General features: G+C 47.8%; 1 long non-coding RNA gene across 2 annotated transcripts; it reads right to left on the bottom strand.

The window, feature by feature from the left end:
* Window positions 1–1,825: 1,825 nt before the first annotated feature.
* LOC122899026 lies at window positions 1,826–18,053 on the bottom strand. Of its 2 annotated transcripts, none has more exons than XR_006383086.1 (4): window positions 17,990–18,053; window positions 17,221–17,300; window positions 5,592–5,701; window positions 1,826–2,338 (listed from the first exon to the last, which is right to left on the bottom strand). It is a non-coding gene; the product is annotated as an uncharacterized LOC122899026 (long non-coding RNA). The 2 variants fall into 2 exon arrangements; XR_006383085.1 differs by lacking the exon at window positions 17,990–18,053 and adding an exon at window positions 17,472–17,683.
* Window positions 18,054–19,834: the final 1,781 nt, after the last annotated feature.

The raw sequence follows: 19,834 nt of genomic DNA on the forward strand, positions 1-19,834 counted from the left end.
CCTGGGGCTAGCTGCAAAGGTCCCTGTTAGGGGTGAAACCCCACGGCACACCTCGAGGGCACCTCCTCCCATTCTAGGGGCAGGAATTGAAGCCCAGAGGCTCCCCCTTTTGCTCCGGGGCTCCCATGACACATAACGTTACAGCTCCGTGGTTGTTCCACAATCCTGGCATGTTCTGTTCTGCTTTATTCAGTATCTGTTCCCTTTGCTCTTTAGTTTTGGAGGTTTCTAGGGATGTGTCATCAGGCTCCGAGATCTTGCCCTCCCCGCCCCCGCGCCCCCCGCAACACTTCATCATGTTTAACAGCCCAGCAAGGACGGGGGAGCAGGTAGGCAGCAGGGGGTGGGATGGGGGCTTGCTCAGGTTTATTATTTGAAACAACTGCTGGCAGGGTTACTTCCTCTGCACATCACAGATTCCTACCTGACCTTCCGGCTGTGTTAGCTTGCCAGGCTGCCGTGGGAAGAGACCACGAACTACGGAGCTTCCCCGCTGGAAGTGCATTGTCTCGCAGCTCAGGAAGCTAGAAGTCGGAGATGAAGCCGTTCGCAGGGTTGGTTCCTCCTGAGCTTTTCCTCTCCTTCCTTCTTGCTGTGAGGGACATTCTGTTGCATGCCTGTCTCCTGTTCTGGGCTGGTTTGCTAGAGTCTTCGGCTTTCCCTGGCTCAGAGACTTCTCACCCCGGTCTTCGTTCGCTTCCATGTCACATGGCATTTTCCTGCAAGCCTCTGTCTTCAGATTTGCCATCTGTGTAAGGGCATCAGCTCTATTGCGGAGGGGCCCACTCTACTCCAGCATGACCTGGGACATCTGTAATAACTCTGCTTCTAAGTAGGGTCCCATTCTAAGGGACCAGGGGCTAGGATTTCAACATGATTTTGGGAGAGGACAGTATTCAGTCCATCACAAAGGCTCAAGGGCTCGTCGGATATCTCACCTCCTCCAGGAAGCCTTCTGCACACACGCAGGGTCAGGCAAGGCCCCTTCTCTGGACCTCCTGCAGCACATAGTGCGGGAGGAGCTCTGTGGCCTTGGGTACGTCTGGCCTCCTGGGTGTTTATATTCTGTGTAAGGCTGGACTGGACTCCTGCTTGATAACATTTTCAGTTTTTGAAAACAAGCACAGCACAGCAGAAACCTTCTTATCTGATGTTATTACAACGGGGGGTGAGGAGGTAAATTGAAAAGCGAAAAGGAACGCCAGGGGAAGGCTTGCTAGCAGCAGGGGCCCAGAGTGCAGTGGACAGCGGCTGTATGCAGGAATAGAAGGCAGAGGTTAGCCACTGCATCGGTGAAACAGAATTTGGCTAAGAGAGATTCTGCCATGTAAAAAGCAAACAGCAGCCCTTACACCCAAGATGAATGAAAACTGGATGCGAAATTGTCTGACCTCCCGCTCAGAGTGCAGTTTCTTTTTTAAAAGAAGTAGCCATCAACACCCTGGGCCATCTAAGACTCCTCTCTGTTTCGGATGTCAAGGGAAGGAACGATGCAGAACCACTTGGGAGCTTTGGAAATGGAAAGGATTCTGGGCCATAGGAGGGGCCCCCATGGAAGCTGGATGCTGAGAAATAAAGCAATCTTGTGAGAATTAAACTGTAAAACAAACAAGATAGGTCAGAGCAGTGGAGCAAAGACCTCGTTTCACTGGATTCACAGTATCGACATACCTAAGAGAGAATATGCTCATCAGAAGTGAGTGTGTGTGTGTGAGCTCGTGTGACTGTGCATGATTCTGTGTGTGTGTATGTGAGTGGGTGGTGAACATGTGCATGTGTGAGCTTGTGTGATGGTGCATGATCGTGTGTGTGTGTGTGGGCGTGTGTGTGCTGCTCCAGGCTCTTGGCCAACTTCCGTGGAGAACCTACGACCTCTCTGATCATCTCTGGTAGAAAATCTAGCATCTTCTCGCCCCCTCCCACATGTGCATCCCAGGGTCCAAGCCATAGTGTGAGGCTGTCTGAGCGTGGCCTGCCCTCCCTGCTTTCTTATCTCCCCTCTTCTTTTCTGGAACGCTGACACTCGTCAGCAGCCCCGCCTTTCTTTATGATTGTAATGAGAGCCCTCTGCTATTTGCCGATTGAATCAGTCTGTTGCCCTGAAGAGCATGTTTTTATTTCAAAGGAGTTATTAATGCGGGCTTTCTGGCTGTGCTCTGCTCCTGGTGGGTAGGGCTCCAGGCCCTGGCATGCACCCTCTGGCACTCAGGAGCAAACAGGATCCTTGGACTTCCAGACAGTCGCTGCCCTCCTCCTCCGCTCTGTCTTCAGCTGCTCAGATGTGCCGACCTGGCGCCCAGAAATGCTCTCGCTTCATCCTCCCCGTCTCCTACCTGCTCTGGAAAGAAGACATGTGCAAGTCAATGACAAACAGAAAAACCCAGTGACAGCCCAAGAACTCCTAAATTTTCCAAATTGCTGGCTATACTTCCTCTAACTTTATACCCCTGCATGCCTAAGCAAGCCTGCCCCTCTGGGCTCAGCCCCAGCCGCTGCAATCGTCTGCTCTTTCCAGATGCTTTGAGAATTGCTGGGACACCGGAGACCCACCTCTTCCGATCTTTTCCCAGAGTGGGATGCAGCTAAGAAGCGGGGTCCCTGGGGGTGGGGAGCAGAGAAGGAGCCCAGGACTCTCTCAAAGCCAACCTTCTCCAAGGCTTCTTTGGCTTCCCACAGGGAAAACCAACAGGCCAGCCAACCAGTCAACCAACCAACCAATAAACAGGCCCAGTGGATTTGCCGCTGGAATCCCAGGGCAGATAGAGAAGAACTCCCAGTCAGTAGGGCTGTGGCAAAGAGCTGGTATCTCTATTCCAGACAGTTCTGTGTGATATGTGGGAACTTGAAAGAAAGATCTAGAATTTTCCCTGCACACCCAGAAATGAGGTTTCTGTCCTCCGATTCAAGTTGAAAACAGTGGTTGGAATTCTGGTGTCAATTTGCCAGAGAGGGGGGACTGGGGAAGCGCTTTGGGGATGACACGGTTCCTAGTTAGTTCCTGTGGCCCAGGGACTTGCAAAGGGCTTTGTACCATGAAGGTTCTGCGGTGCCCCCCTTGCGCTCGTCAGAGGTGCAGAGAGGCCAGTGCTTTGCCTCTAGTCCTTTCATTCTTTAGAGCAGAATCTTCCAGTTTGGGTGGGAGAAGCAAAGCCATTTAATAATTCATTTCTTAATGAAGAGTTAATCATTTTTTAAAGCTTTCTGCCTCTTTCACCAGCTGACCCTATAATTAGACCAAGCATGATCATTTCCTGCTGGCTCTCCAAAGCAAGATCTATTAGTCAGGGTCTATCAGGAAACAGATGGCATGCTCAAAGTAGCATAATTTAACAAGTCCTTAAAAAAAAATAGAGAGAGAGAGAGAGAACTATTTACAAAAGGTATAAGGGACACCAAATGGGACAGTACAGGCTTGGGGGCTAATATCGGACTGTGGGGGTCTTCACCCCTGGGTCTGAATGGGTGAGGGGCGAGGGCATCATGAGAATCTGGAAAGAGACGATCAAGAGGAGAGGAGCATTTTGAGAGGAGGAGCTGGGCCCATCAGCTAGGGGTGTAGCCAGCCTGAGCGACCCCACGAGAAGGAAGCCAGAGGAATAAATATTCCAGCCTCGGTCTCCTCCATCCCAGGCCCTTCTCCCGCACCTTCACCCTGTCCTCCCCCGCGCTCACCCAACCACGTCAGATGCCAGAGGGAAAGGAGCCTGTTAACGGAGGCAGGCCGTGTCACCAGGCAGAGAGCGCGCACTGAGGGTAACGAGCGTATCTGGGGTGGGACAGGAGGATAGACGTGGCATTCATCCTGGAATCAGGTGGGTTTCAGTCGGTGGGCTACAGTGACACAAACACCTTGTCATTTTGCTCTCGACCCATCCACTCTTGTGTTCTTATCATTATTCGTTGTCTAGATATCTTATCTCCCAAACCAGCCTGTAAACTCTGGAGATAAAGATTGTGTCTTACCTCCCATTCCTACCACCTCAGCCGGGGACCCTCTCTTGCACACAAAGGAACTCACGTGTGTGTGCATGTGTGTGTGCACACGGGCACACCAGCAAGGACTGTCTAGATTTAATGACTTTGGCTGTCTAGATCTTGGCAGCTTCGCACAATAAATGCTCCCTCTTGTTCATGTGACCTGTGCCATGCAGGTGCACAAGGGACGTTCTGGATACTGTGGGACCCAGGCTCACTTTCTCTTGGCACACATGTCCACAATCACAACAGAAGAGGAAAGAAGATGGAGTGGATTATGTACTGGCTGAAGTTTCTGCCCAAAGGGTCACTCTGCATGAATTCCATTGGCCAGAGCAAGCGTCATGGCCATGCCTGACATTTACAGGCTGGGAAAGCAAAATCCTTACATTTTCAGAAAGCGAGAGCCAGAGATAGTTGCTGAGCAGTCCCCACGGTGGGGAAGGGTGGTCCTACCAGGGAGCCATGGAGGAGCAATTCATGGTGGTTTTTTTTTTTCTTGAATTGAGTAGTAGATGTCAATAAAAATCAAATGGATACACAAATCAGGTTCCTAGGATTTGTAGAATTCAAATGATTTTGAAATGGGCAGACTGGCTTATATTACAGTGTTCCATTTCTGGCAGAAGCTGTTTTGTTTGGCAGAAGCTGTTTTGTTTGATATGAACCGTTCCTGAGATGTGGATTCTGCATTTTCCCCCACCGGTTATGTCATTATTTTTTAGATTCTCGCATCCTTGGCTATTCTTTAAGACGCTCACAAATCACTAAGGCGATGCTTATCGATCTTGATGGTTTCTTTGGCTCCACTCCCAGGAGAAGGCATCCGTTGCTACACTCCCTTCCAATGTGGGTGACGTGTCCCCTGAGTGCTCTGTGCCATCCCTGGGACTCAGGTTCCGTATTTGCCCATCCTGGGCCCCCAGGAAATGCCTGAACCTTCTAGCAAGCCACTTCACCTCAAAACTAGGAAAGGATGAATACAAATTTCCAGATCTGGGCAATCTCTCTGTTGAATGAACATGTTTTTATAATTTTAAACCAAGTCCTCAGTTTCAAACATAGAGAAGCATAATTAATCATCTTCGGAAATTGTCCACACCTAAGAACAGTGAGCGTGGTGACCCTGGGCGGCTGAGGTTACCATCAGTGTCTCATCTAGTCACCTGTCCAAAGAGACTGCCTTGAAAACACATGAAGAGACTGTGACCAAAGGTGTAAAAGATGGTTACATTAAAAACAAAAACAAAACAAAACAAAAACCAAGAACCAAAAACCAACGCTGTAGCGGCTGTAGCTTCTCTTCTCAGCTCCCTCCAATTCTCTTGCACACTATGAGCCCTGAAAGCAAACACAAACAGTGCTTCCTCAAAGCAAATTGTTTAACAATTGTTACATTGTTAAAGGAGTTTTTATGGCTGGATTTAGGCAGATGGATGTTTTATTTCCAATGGCAAACCAGATCTCCTGGAATGAACTTTAATTCAGAGCTCTCTAGGGGCCTCTGAGCAGTGAGAAGGGTGAAATTGACCCGCATCACATGACATGCACCGGTCGGAGGGATTGTAGCAGGAATCTCAGCAGCCAGCGAGAGAGACGGCTGGCAGGGTCCTTACCTCTGTGCCCGAGGGAGTCTGGCTCACATCGGCTCTGGGACCTTCCTGAGGATCTTTTTAGCCCTGCCTCTCATCTTCAGCTTTTTCAGCAATTCAAATTCTGCTATAGCCTGCCGGGGAGGGAGTGAAAATGATCAGAAATAGTAGCCCCCACTTTGATAACTCTTTCACCTGATTATTAAAGTAGTACACGTTCCCTGCAGAGAATTTGAAAAATATGAAAGATAGAAAAAGAAAATAAAGAAAACCATATTTTCCCCCGCCAGTGAGAATCACCATCAATATTCTGATACCATTCTCTCTCTCTTTCTAGCTTTTAGTTTTCTCTTTATTGTTTTTTCTTTAATTGAAGAGTAATTGACATACAACATTGCATTAGTTTCAGGTGTCCAACATAGTGTTTTGCCGTTTATACAAATGGAATATTTGTATAAATATTATATTTTATATTGTATATATAAATATTTTATATTGTATATATATTTATATTGTATAAATACATTATATAAATATAAAATACTTTATATTGTATATGTCTCTTCATATTATATTATATAAATACTATTATGGAATAGTCACCAGAATAAGTCTAGTTACCATCTGTCACCTACAGAATTGTTACCATATTATCGACACTATTCCCTATACTGTACGTTATATCCCCATGTCTTATTTCTAACTGGAATACGGTACCTCTTAATCCCCTTCATCTATTTTGTCCATTCCTCCAACCCTTTCCCCTCTTGCTACCATCAGTTTGTTCTCTTCATCTAAGAGACTGTTTCTATTTTTAAAAAAATTTTCTGTATGTTTTTTAGAGTCCACGTATATGTAAAATCATGTAATACTTGTCTTTCTCTGTCCGATTTATTTCACTTAGCATAATATTCACTAGGTCCCTCCATGATGTCACAAATGGCAAGGTTTCATTCTTTTTTTGTGGTTGAGTAATATTCCAGTGTGTGTGTGTGTGTGTGTGTGTGTGTGTACATATATTTATATATCTTTATCCACTCGCTGATCAGTGGACACTTAGGTTGTTTCCACAGCTTGGCTACCATAACTAATGCTGTGATGGACATGGGGTGCATATGTTTTTTCCAATTAGTGTTTTCTTTATTGATTTTTAAGTTAAATATTTCCATCCTTCCTTCATCCTTATTTTTTGAGCACATAATATCATCCTGTTCTCAGCATTTATAATATAGCAATAGAACAAATAAAAAATTGAACAAATAGATAAAAAATGTATCTTTATCATGAAGATAAAATAATATCCGAGACAATTGTTAAAATTCAGTGAGTGGAAAGTCAACAAGAAAATCTTCAAATACTTGGAAATCAAGTAGTATGCTTCTAAATAACCCATGGGTCAAAGAGAAATGTCTAAGGAAACGTAAAAATCATAGAATTTAAGAGAAAGTTAAAATATAACATCAAGATATGTAGGGTGCAGCTAATGCAGAACAATGGGAATTTATAACCCTAAATTCATAAGGTAGAAAAGAGAAAATGTCTTAAATTAACAATCTAAGTTCTAACTCCAAGAAACTAGAGAAAGAAGACCAAACCTAAGCCCAAAGTAAGAAGAAGGAAGGAAATAAAAAAGGTAGGAGCAGAAATCATTGAAATCACAAACAGAGAAACAATAGAGATCAAATGAAAATTGGTTCTTTAAAAACATCAATAAAATTGAGAAACTTCCAGCAAGACTGACAAAGACAAAAAGACAACACAGATAATCATAAATGCAGCCACTTAAAAGAAATGGAGGACTCCTTCCAATACCCGAAACTATGAAAACTCAACCAAGATAGAAATAGACATTTGAGTAGCCATATAACCATTAAGGAAATTGAGTTTGTAATTCAAAAAGCTTCGGAAAAAGACATCTGCAGTCTCAGATGATTTCACTGGAGAATTTTCCCAACATTTAAAGAAGTAACATCAATTTTATGTCATCATTTCCAGAAAGCAGAAGAGGAAGGGGCACTTCTCAACTCACTCTGTGAAGTTACTGCTCTCCTGGGGTACCCAAACCAGGCGAAGACAAGAAGACAAAGAGACTTTTGGTTTCCAATCTGATAACTAAGGAATTTAGAAGGGGCCAAATCTTCCCAACAAATAAAAAGCTGAACAAACTGAAAAATCCACAACTCCTCTTAGATTCACCCGAGAAGTGACATTGGAGAAACAGAGAGGAGGATACAAAGAATCCCAATTTGCCAGAACAGAAACCTTTAGACAGAAACCTCTGGGGAAATCAGTTGGGGGGGTGGGGTGGGCAGGGAGGAACCCCAGAGCTGTAACTGACAAAGAGTTGGAGGCTCGGCAAGTCTGGGACTGAAATCCCCCTGCGGCCCAGTCATGGGGCCCCCCACATTTTGGAAGTTTTATCTCCAGGAACTCCACTAGGTTCTCACAGTGAACATCCAAGAAAAATCCCCTTGCGCTTCCAGCAGGTGGGATGGAGGAAGGAAGATTCTAAAGATAATTCTCCTCTTGACACTGCTTGCCTTCAAGAGAAGCTACTTCCTCAGGACTAACCTGTTAGGGTTTTATCAGAGCCTGATCAACCCGGGTGAGGCTGGATACCCGGCTCCAGCCTGCCTCCATCTTTCACAGGAAGGAAGGGAAATACCAACTCCAGCCCCGTTCAGCCGTCCTTCCCCACCTAAGTTGAGGGCTGGGTGGGGACAGATGTACCCCTAAAGTTCACAGTCCAGGGGCACAGGTTCACCAAAGGGCTGAGATCTAGGAGCACCTGGGTGGCACAGTCGGTTAAGCTTCCGACTCTTGGTTTCGGCTCAGGTAGTGATCTCAGGGTGGTGAGATTGAGCCCGGGTCGAACCCCATGCTCAGCACAGAGTCTGCTTAAGACTATCTTTCTCAGTGTCTCTCTCCTTCTGCCCCTCCGCCTCAGTGCTCGTTCTCCTCCTTTCTCTCTCTCAAATAAATAAATAAATCTTAAAAAAATAAAAGACTGAGACCTAATCGTAGGACAAAGGAATGTTTCCCCACACTTTCCACTGCAACCCAGCTTATTACTCTATCTTTAAAGGCCTATTTATAGCGGTTCCTCTTACCTCGTACACCATCTTTGGATTTTAGTTTTAATTATAAGGCATACTAAAAGGCAAAACACAGTTTGAAGAGACTGAACAAGCATCAGAACCAGAGTCAGATATAGAAGGAATGTTCGAATTATCAGACAAGGAATTAAAAAAAAACTATAAGTAATACACTAAGGGCTTTAATAGATGTTCTTCCAACAACAGCCAAATACATTCTTCTTAAGCTCACAAAGAACATTCACTAAGATAGATCATATTCATAAAATACACTTTAACAAATTCAAAAGAAAAGAAATCATACAATGTCTGCTTTCAGACCACAATGGAATTAAGCTAGAAATCAATAACAGACCAGATCGCTGGAAAATCCCCAAACACTGGGAGATTAAACAACACACTTGTAAATAACACATGGGTCAAGTGGGAAATCTCCAGAGAAATTTTAAAATATTTTGAACTAAATGAAAATGAAAATGTGACTTACACAAATCTATGGGCTGCAGTGAAAGCACAGGGCTTAGAAGAAAATTTATAATATTAAATACATATATTAGGAAAAAAGACATATCTAAAATCAATAATTTAAGCCTCCACATTAGGAAACCAGAAAGAGAAGAGCAAATTAACCTAGGAGAACACCTAGGTGATCTTGGGTATGGAAATGACATTATAGATACAAACTAAAGACACCATTCATGAAAAGAAGGAATTGGTAACCTAGACTTCATTAAAATTAAAAACTTCTGCTCTGCAAATGACAATGTCAAGAGGATGAGAAGATAAACTACTGACTGGGAGAACGTATCTGCATAAGACACATTTGATAAGGGACTACTACCCAACATATACAAAGAACTCTAACACTCAACAATAAGAAAACAAACAACCTGATTTTAAACACTGGCAAAAGATCTGCATGGACCTTCCCAAAGAAGGTACAGAGATGGCAAAAAAAGCTTATGATGCCCACGTTATATATTACCACACAAAAACAAATTAAAACAAGATACCATGATGTACCTACTGGAACAACCCAAATCCAGAACACTGCCAACACCAAATGCTGGCAAGGATGAGAAGCTATAGGAACTCTCATTCACCACTGGTGGGAATGAAAATGGTGTTGGCTCTTTGGAAGAGAAGAGAGTTGGTTTTCTCCAAAACTAAACAGACCCTTCCCATATGAGCCAGCCATTGTGCTTCTTGGTATTCGGTTCCCAAATGAACTGAAAACTTACACCCACACAAAAACTTGCACACAGTTGTTTATGGCAGCTTTGTTCATAATTAGATTTAGGAGATGAAATGATAAATCTAAAAATATTCCATGGAAGTATATTATTTTGCCATATTTGCTTCAGGGTTTTTCTTACAGAGAAATAAAATATTACAGATGTAGCTAAACATGTGCTTCCAAATCCCGTTCTCCTGTCTCTCTCATTCTCTCTCTCGTTCCCTCCTTCACCAGGGAATGTTATCCTGAAGTTGTTCATGTTTATATTCCTGCTAAATGTTTTAATAACGTTACTATTCAGTTATATGTTAAAAATATTTATACAGGGGCGCCTGGGTGGCTCAGTGGGTTAAGCCTCTGCCTTCGGCTCAGGTCACGATCTCAGGGTCCTGGGATCAAGCCCCACATGGGGCTCTCTGCTCGGTAGGGAGCCTGCTTCCCCCTTTCTCTCTGCCTGCCTCTCTGCCTACTTGTGATTTCTCTCTGTCCAATAAATAAATAGAATCTTTAAGAAAAAAATTTATACAACATGATTTGTACTTTTATGTAATTATAAATGGTGTCACACAGTATCTCCAGTGTCTATCCCTTGGTATCCTTCCTATGTGCACATGCACATGCACAGTTAACACCTCGGAGGGTACTGAGTATGTAGTTTTAGAAACTCGAACACTGGCTTTTGAAAGTTTGACATCTTATTCTAGTGAACATTAAATCCTGCTAGAATGTACACCCCACGAGAGTTCATTATTGTGTGCCCAGCACCTAGACCAGCACCTGGCACATAGTAAGTGCGCAGTAAACACCAGGGACATGATGACAGATCCCTTTAGTCTCCTCAACCACTCCATGAGATGAGTATTGACCTTTCCATTGGAGCAGCATCTGGGAGACATTAAAGAATTCACCTCCAATCCCCGAGTTGGGAGGGATGAATGGACAATTTAAAGTCACCCAATCGGCCCCCGAAGCTCCAATACTCGTAACCTCTCTACACTAGGCAATTGAGTTCGGTCATGACTTTGGGGTTCCAGGAAATGGTCATCTCCTTTGGGCAGAGTAGTGACCCCATTCTGCACCCTCCACAGGAAGCCAGGGAAAGGGTGTGCTCCACTCCCAAGAAGAGGGGCGAGCTGCAAAAGTTGCGGAACGAAAGATATCCAGGTCTGTTTGTAGGAGCGAGGGACGAGAAAGTCAGCCTGCTGTATGTAAGTATGTCAGGAAGACATCAGCCTTCTGGTTTATAGGGTCTGAGGCAGAGCTGGTGGGGAAGGAAAGCGAGGCGCCCCTGATGAAAGCCTCATTGATCTCAGCAAATAGGTACCTAGAAAGCCGGCTTGGGGTGCATGGGTGGCTCAGAAGGCTAAGTATCCAACTCTTGATCCTGGCTTGGGTCACGATCTCGGGGTCGTGGGATCAAGCTCCTCCTGCTCAGCTTGGAGTCTGCTGGAGATTCTCTCTCTCTCTCTCTCTCTCTCTCTGCCCCTCCCTTGCCTGTGCTCACTCTAAACAAACAAATAAATAAATAAATAACATCTTTAAAATAATTTGAAAAAAGGAAGCAAGCTTTTGGTACAAACTGGTTCTTTTCGAGGGGACACCGCCATGAAAGAATGAAGCATTTAATGACTCCGTGAGTAGCTGCTCCATATTGCACACACACACACCTACACACGCCCACCCACCCACCCACACACACCCCAAACACAGCCTCACACACTCACTCCCAGGCACAGACTCACAGGCTACACAGACACTCAACACCACCTCCACACACACGGCTGGACGTTAGTATCCCCATCTCACGTACTGAATGAATAAAGAGAATTAGCAGAGTGGCTTGTGCTTTTGAGAGCATCTTCCACTCGTCTTGGCATTAGGGGGCATCTCCACACCCCCCCAACCCACCACCAGCCATGGCATCTCTGAAGTAAAAGCCAATATTATGGATTGAATGTTTCCCCACCCCCAGTTCACACGTGGAAGCCCTCATCCCCACTGTGATGGCATGTGGAGCCTTTGGGTGGCCATTAGGGTTAAGCTGGGTTATGGGCATGGGGCCCTTCTGGTGGGGTCAGTGGCCTTATAGGAAGAAGACAGCAAGGAACCGAGGAAAGGCCACGTGAGCAAAGTAAGCAAGTCGTGTCCTTCACTGCCCAGAAGGAGACCCTCACCAGAAACTGAATAGGCTGTCACCTTGATCTTGGACCCTCCAGCCTCTAGAACTGTAAGAAGTAAATATCCGTTGTGTAAGCCACCATGATACACTCTTACGGCTGCCGATCAAGACGGCCAGGCCCACAGGACCCTGCACTATCTGGGTCTTCTCCCTCGTTCTGATCACCTCTCTGACGCCTCTTCCCTGGCTCACCTACTCAGCTACGCTGGCCTCCTGGCTACTTCCTGAGTGCACGGAGCACAGTCCTACCCCAGGGCCTTTGTACCCCTGGCCATTCTGCCTGGTGAGCTTGTCTTCCATGGCAAAGGTCTTTCTTTCGCGTCATCTTCTCAATGAGGCTGACCTGAGAAACTGGTTAAAATGGCAACTCGCCTCCCCCACCCTACACTTCCCATCCCCCTTACATCTTCTACTTTGTAATATTTTTCCATGCACTGATCACCTCCTACTTTATGGAATTCTTTATTGTTTGTCATCCACGGCCTGTCACGCCTGCAAGAACATAAGTTCTAGAAAAACAGAGATACTTGTCAGTTTTGTTCACCGATGAACCCAACCGTCTAGAACGATGCCTGGCACAGTTTCCCCTCAATAAGTATTTTTCAGGGGCACCTTGGTAACTCAGTGGGTTAAACCTCTGCCTTCAGCTCAGGTCATGATCCCAGGGTTCTGGGATCGAGCCCCACATCGAGCTTTCTGCTCAGCGGGGAGCCTGCTTCCCCCTCTCTCTCTGCCTGCCTCTCTGACTACTTGTGATCTCTCTCTCTGTCAAATGAATAAATAAAAATCTTTTAAAATAAATAAATAAATATTTTTCAATTGGATGGATGAACCTCTTCACCCCTGGTGAAATGGCCCACCGAGGCAGGGACACGGTGTCATACCAGCATTGCCCAGCAGATGGCAGCCGATGAACGCCAGAGACAGCTGTGAGCCTAAGCTCCAGAACTCAAGGTTCCGCCTGATTAAATCCAAGGTAATGACCCAGGAGACAAAATTGGGTTCGCCTCACTCTTAACGCAGACTTGTATTTGTGAGAAAGAAGTTGTATGTAGAAGGTGAGAGGCTGAGCTGATAAAGCTTTTATCTAATAAAGGAGGCTGTTTTCCCACACAATTCAGGGGGGGAAAAAATGAAAACAGCTGTCTGAGAAGAACCAAGGTCAGAGTCTTCCCATGGCGGGGCGCTGGGAAGGGGGTAAACAAGGTTCGTGGCCCGGGATCTCTATCACTCCTCCAAAGGATGGAAAAATGACATTTGACCACTACAACTCAGAGAAAGAAGTAACACTACAAGTTAATACATCACCTGGGGTGTGTGTGTATGCGGGTAGGTTTCCAATCTTCCCCAGAACATGCCAGAAGATGTTCTATTACAAGAACCTTGAGTCTCCCTCTGCAACACAGTCCTCTGGGCCACCGCCAAGCTGCCCTCTTTCTGGGTGCTTCTGTTACTCGCGGAATCAGGGAATTGAATTGCAGCCGGAACCAAGCCTTCAGAAGCCAAGTCCTCAGGGAGCCTTCTTTGATCGAATTCAGCACTTGAGGGAGTTAGGTTAGGGGGAGGCTCCAAGGCACATACTGCTTATGTATCTGAGTCTTCTGACCCAGAAGCCTGGATACGGCCACGGCGACAACGACAGAGAGAGCAGACTTTACGGGAGCCACCTGTGCGCTAGGCATGCACAGAGGGCACCGCCTATGTGAACTTCCTGGCCCTCAGGGCAGCCCTCTGATGTCACACCGTTCCCATCCCCATCTCACAGATGGCCCAAAAGGGGGTGCTTGCCCAAGGACCAGCAAGTTGCGCTCAAGCTTCCTCTCAACTCCAGAGAGGAAGGAATTTGCTGAGATGCACCCCGGGTGCTCGCTTCGGCAGCACATATACTGAGATGCACCCCGGATCCTGACGATCTCCAGAACTTCAGAGAACATTCCACCCAGCGGCTTCTATTCACAGATGGAGGTGCTGAGGCCCAGAGAGGGGAAGGGACCAGCCCAAGCTCCCTCGGAGAACTGAGAAGCTCCCCCGGCCCCCAGGCACCAGGCACCAAAAATTACCCTGCACCTCACCTTTCCCTGCTAGTGCCGGGCTCCCCCTCAAAGCCGAGTCACAGATTCCTAGATTCCAAATTGGCACGAGACACGTCTCCAGAAGATCTTGTCAAAACAACAGTACATCTCGTTTTAGGGGTCTCATCAAAGAGGAGACTCCCCCTGCCAGGACCACTGGCCTCTCCTGATGTGAATTCTGGCTTCGGTGCCTCTCTGGCTGGTGTTCTTGGCCCAGTCCCTCAAACGCTGAGCACGTCGGTTCATCAGTAAAATGGGAATAACAATATTCATGAAAGGGTTATATTACAGGCCGGTGCTAACACAAATATAAGAGGGGTGGCAAATGTGAGTCACCTATGTCATCTGAAATTTTCTTAGGAGCCACGTTTTAAAAAGGTAGAGGAATCAGGTGAACCCCAGTATTGATGTGCGTGCGCCATTTTTAATTTTTATAATTTGTTTCATTTAACCTAATATATTCGGAATATTATCATTTAAATACCTAATCAATATACAGTTGTTAATAAGATACTTGGACTGTTTGCTTTTCACTCCAAGTCTTCAAAAATCTGGTGTGGGTTTTCCACGTAAGGCGTATCTTGGTGTGGAGTAGCCCCATTTCAAGCACTCAAAGGCCACATGTGGCAAGCGGCTGTTGCATTGGATGGCACTGTTCTAGGCCGTGCTAAGCGTCTGAGCACATGGTTCTATGTTTTAAGTCTGTGTGTTTACACCTGATCTGGGGACTTAAGACCCTCTTTGTACAGCCGGAAGATAATCTGCTGGGGGCCCCACGGGCGTGGAGGGTCTGCCTTCGAGCTCAGCGGGGAAGGTGACAAATCCCCAGTCCTTCCCTGCTCTAAACCGGTCACTGGGTGCCTTTGAAAACTCTCCGTCCCAGAGTCATTTCCTCCAGGATCACACACAGAGCTTCGGCCTGCTCTGCAAGCATCTGTGGCCATTTTGTCCTTGTCGTGGCAGGAGTGTTCCTAACTCACAATGGTAGGAGTGAATTAGGAGTGTTCCTCATTCACAGTAGCCAAAGTCCAATCAGAACCAAGAGTGGAGAGGAGGCCGAGACGACTGGGAAGCTGGAGGAAGAGTGTCCTCGCTTCCCTGGGCGACCTGAGGCCCTGAGCTCTCTGGTCACTATGGCACCTGGATGCTGTCCTTTCTTCCCAGGGTAAAACATGCCCTCACTGCAGCTGGCTCGACTCTGTGGCCTGGACTGAGACACTGTCTTTACAAGGGGGCTCCATCTCTGGGGCCAGTAGCCACATTTGATCATTCTTCGGGGTCTGGGGTACACGTGTGCAAGGGACTGTGCTCCGAGAAACAGCCCGGGTTCACCCACGGGGGCTGAGATGGGAGGATGCCTGGGTTCTCTGGGGCTCAGGAGGAGGGCCAGAGGCTGGGCTGGGCCAAAGTGAGAAAAGTAGGCGGGAGAGCTTAGACACGGGGGCCTTGGGTTCCCAGAGGGCCTGGGGACTCTCCCTTTACCTCCCACTCCCAGATGGCTCCTCGCTTTCTTCTGGAAGCCAGAGGTTGAGGGCCAGAGCCCTGCCTCCCTACTGCCTCTGCCTCTTACAGGGTGACTTCGGCAAGGAAGCAAGTTGTCAGAGCGCTGTCCTCTACACACAGGGTGAGCACTCCCTCCTGGGGTCTCCTGAGGACTGAATGAGACAACTCCTGCGCACGGCACACACACCTACACACACCGAAGGCCGCTACACACGTCCCCTCAACAGCCCAGACCACGCACACTCCTGTGCAAACAACTGAAGGGTCTCCCTTCAGTCTGGCCAACCGTATCCCAACCCCCAAAGCACTTCACACTTGCAAACACACGTACCCAGTAATCAGTGTGCTTCACAACCACATACACACACACACGGTCCCCCAACATCAAAGCATATGCACACACCAGTAACCGAGGGCTTCAGACCCACACACACCCCCACAACCAAAGGGTTCATACACCCACTCACACATTCCCCCACAACCAGAGCACTTTGCGTGCACACGCGTGCGCACACACACACACACACACACACATTGTCAAAGAGTTCTACTCTCCAAACCAAGGGGAATCACACACTACACCCCACAAGCAAAAGGCTCTGCTCACATACCCCAACAACCCACGCTCTCGGCGCAGACACCCGCCCCCCAACCAAAGAAAACCCCAGAGCACTTTGATTTGTTTGCCGAAGCAGCGGATACGTGAACACCAAGACGTTGGGCTGCGACTTTCTTTTCAGATTAATGAGCAGAGAAAGATCGGGGAGGGAGGGGGCAGAGAATGGCGGGAGAGAGCAATTACACCCAAATCTTTTCTCTGTTGATTAGGGATTCCTTCTCCAGCCTGCTTTGGCTCCAGCTAAATCTTTTTCTAATGAGATGCGGCTTATCCAGATCAGAGCGCTGAGAAAAAAGTTGCAATTAACTTTAAGAAGAAAAGGAGTGAGTGAGAAAGGAAGGGGGCAGGGAAGGGGCCAGGCTGGCGGGCAGAAAGAATGGGCGCAGCAAGGAGGCTCTCCTGCGGGGCCAAGGGGCCCGGGCCCAGCCCCATCTGGACCATCCGCCATTTTGGATTCCAGAGCTCGGGAAAAAGTCCCCTGTGACCCCTATCCCTGCCTGGGCCAGGCCTCTCTGCCACTCCAGACTCCAGAGTTGGGAGTGGTGGGTGTCCTTGGGCCTGAGCCCCCTCCCCTCTGCACCACAAACACCTGGTAGGAATGGGGGGGCCTCTCTCAGCAGCATCTCTTCCACACGTGAGCTCTTCCTTCTGCCCGCTTAGCCCTGCGAAGACCTGGGGCCCTCGACTGCACACCAGGCACCTCCATGACCCCCCGTGTCAAGTCTGCACAAACTTCTGAACCGCCAGGTCAGCTCTCCCCAGGCTGCTAGAAGCCCAGTGCCAGAGTGGGGGTGCGGCTCCCACCTGGGAGTTGGCCTCTGGTTATTTCCTCTCTGTTCTCCTCCTCTGAGCCACTTGGAAGGGCACAGACGGTCTGGGATTGAAGGAGACATTTCGTACGGAAAATGGTGAAATTGTCGCAAGCTTCCAGAAGCAACACGGATTTACCTTCCTTTGCTTCTCTGTGGCCAGAGAAGCTCCCTGTAGGAGCCCCTTCCTCACCCTCTGACGCTCAATTTCTTCCTCTGCTGAAAGAAAGAAAGAAGAGGGTGTGAGTGGCAGATCTCCAGGGGCTTTGTCAGGCCTGATGCCCTCAGTGGGGTGGGGTCCCGGGCCCATGAGCAAGTCCTGATCAGAGGGGTCACACCGGTGGCCTGCACTCCCCCCAGGACAGGGACTCATCCCACCCAACTTCTTACCCACGCAGACACTGGTTTCCCCCCGATTTGGCAATCAGTATCCAGCAATGCCTAAGGAAGGCTGTCGCCAAGCTTGAGCTCTCAAACCAGGCGCTTCCGGTGGGGTCTCAGATAATAACTTGACATCTGCATGCCAGCCGAGCTGGGGACCCCAACCTTGGGGTAGGGACATAGGAGAGGTGGGGTGGATGGGAGGGCAGGAGCAGAGCTCCTTCTCCACCCCCTTTAGTCACACGCAGCCACCTCTGCTCAGAGGGCCCAGGCAGATCGTCCGAAGCTGGGCTCCTTTATTCTCTTATCCACAGCCCCTCCTTTCCCCACCCCACGGACCTCCCTGTGCAAATCAGTAAGGATTTTTATCGCACAGCTGGTGACTCAGTGGGAAAAAGTGAATCCAGGGCCTCTGAATGGTGCCTCATCCTCTGAGTGTGCTCAGTTCCCAAAGGCAAGGGCCTCTGAGCCGTGGTGGCCACCCAGAAATATGGTTCCTTCAGGGGGATATTTGGGTAACCCCTTACCTAATAAGATGTGGAGATCACACCAGGCCAGGGGACAGAGGAGCTGAGCCCATTTTTCCTGTCACAGCCCCTTTCACAGCCCCTTTCACAGCCTTAAGACCCAGGAATTCCTTAGCGTCTAGCTCCCTGGGTCCCCGGTCGGCCCTCCTCTCTGCCTCTGCCTTCTACCGTGTGAGCTGCTGGACACGATCCTGGTTTTCCCCTATCTTTCTCTGGCTTTCGCTGATCTAATAAGCATATGTGCTAGAAATACTAGCCGGAGTGCTAAGTTAGAAATGCTTCTTAAACGTATAGTAAGGTCAGCTGAAGGGGAAAAAAAAGAAACAACCCAGAAAACAAAACACAAAACCCCGAAACAGAAATTGGACACAGGAGGGCAGATGTAGACTGAACAGGAAGTGCTAGCCCTAGGCTAAATGAAACAGCTGTCACCATTGTTCTAGACTGAAAACTGCCTTTGCAAACTCCACGCGGCCCGGGCTCAGAAAGCAGATGTTAATAATTACAGCACATGAAACGAAGGGCACAGGATTAGGCAAGTGACGAAAAAGAAATGGTACTAGTAGATTTATAACTCGCTCAGGCAAATCTGTTCGGGCCTGGAGGTGGGGGAGGCATGGCGGCCCCACTGCAGATGCCCCCCACCCAAATCCCCTTCCTAGTGTGGCATGTGGGCTTCTGGGATTGTCTCTGAATCAGGGGATTGTTTAGAGTGTTTTAGGATGGTGGGCCGTGGAAGCCTTTCCTGGCTGCTTTTCCGGGGACCCCAGGCCACTGCCTACTGCCTCTGATGGAAAGGAAAGAGATAAAATCCCTAATACCCAACCCAAGTACCAAGAGGGGATCTCTGGGCAGACAAACCCTGGCACCGGACGGCTGGCTGGTGGATGGGGATGCGTGGACACAAAGCCGGGCAGCCATCCCTAGATGCTCCTGCTGTACCAAGAGGTTCACGCTGAAAATCCAGGAGCTCAAGTTCTTTGCAGCTGAAACTGATTCGCGCTTCTAAGTCAGCCAGCCCCCGGTGCCTTGGAGGAGGCAACGTAGCGCTGGGAGAATGTCAAGGCAGTTGAAGAAAGGACGCAGTGCAAGTTTCTTGAGCTAATTACATAAATAGAAAAGGCAGAGTCTTCACATGTTTTCTGAACATTCCTTGGTGCTTTTCCATGTGAGCTGAGTTGTAAAAAGCAAAACAAAACACACACTCACATTCATCCCAAATCCTCCCATCGACTACCTCCTGGAAAAAACGTCTCCAGGAAAGGTTAGAAAGAAGGTAAAGCATGTGTTTGCCATCTTTACGCCTGATATGGAAACCATATGCTTAAATACACTAGCAAACATACTTAATATAACACTCTCTTTTATTAAATGTGGTTTTATAAACGCTCTCCCCAGCCAGGGCACCTTTGCTGTGCTGGAGGCTGGAACTTGGCAAAATAATCTTCCCGCTGTTACATCTATTGATACACATTTTTGGAAAATGAGTCTCGGACCCTCGGAAAATGGACTGGTTCTGATTATTATTGCAAGTGGGAAGGGGCACACGAGGGCATCTTTTTTCCTCTGATAAATTAAAAGGACTGTAACGGGTGCTTTCTGCAACCTGTAAAGGGCAGAGCCATCTGTGATTCATTTAGCAGCTCCTTACAGAAGATTTATTTGATTAATTCGGTCAGAAGAGAGAGAATATGGATTTTCCCCTGCTCTGAAAGGCCCATACGCACTCACACATGCTCACACGCACCCACCCATGGGCAGACATCTCAGGAATGAAAAATGACTAATCGTGTTATTGGAACTGGCCAACGCGGGGCCCCGGCGGTAGATAGCAGGCTCCCGCCC

This window comes from Neovison vison, chromosome 2, assembly GCF_020171115.1.
Source record: "Neovison vison isolate M4711 chromosome 2, ASM_NN_V1, whole genome shotgun sequence".
NCBI classification, from domain to species: domain Eukaryota; kingdom Metazoa; phylum Chordata; class Mammalia; order Carnivora; family Mustelidae; genus Neogale; species Neogale vison.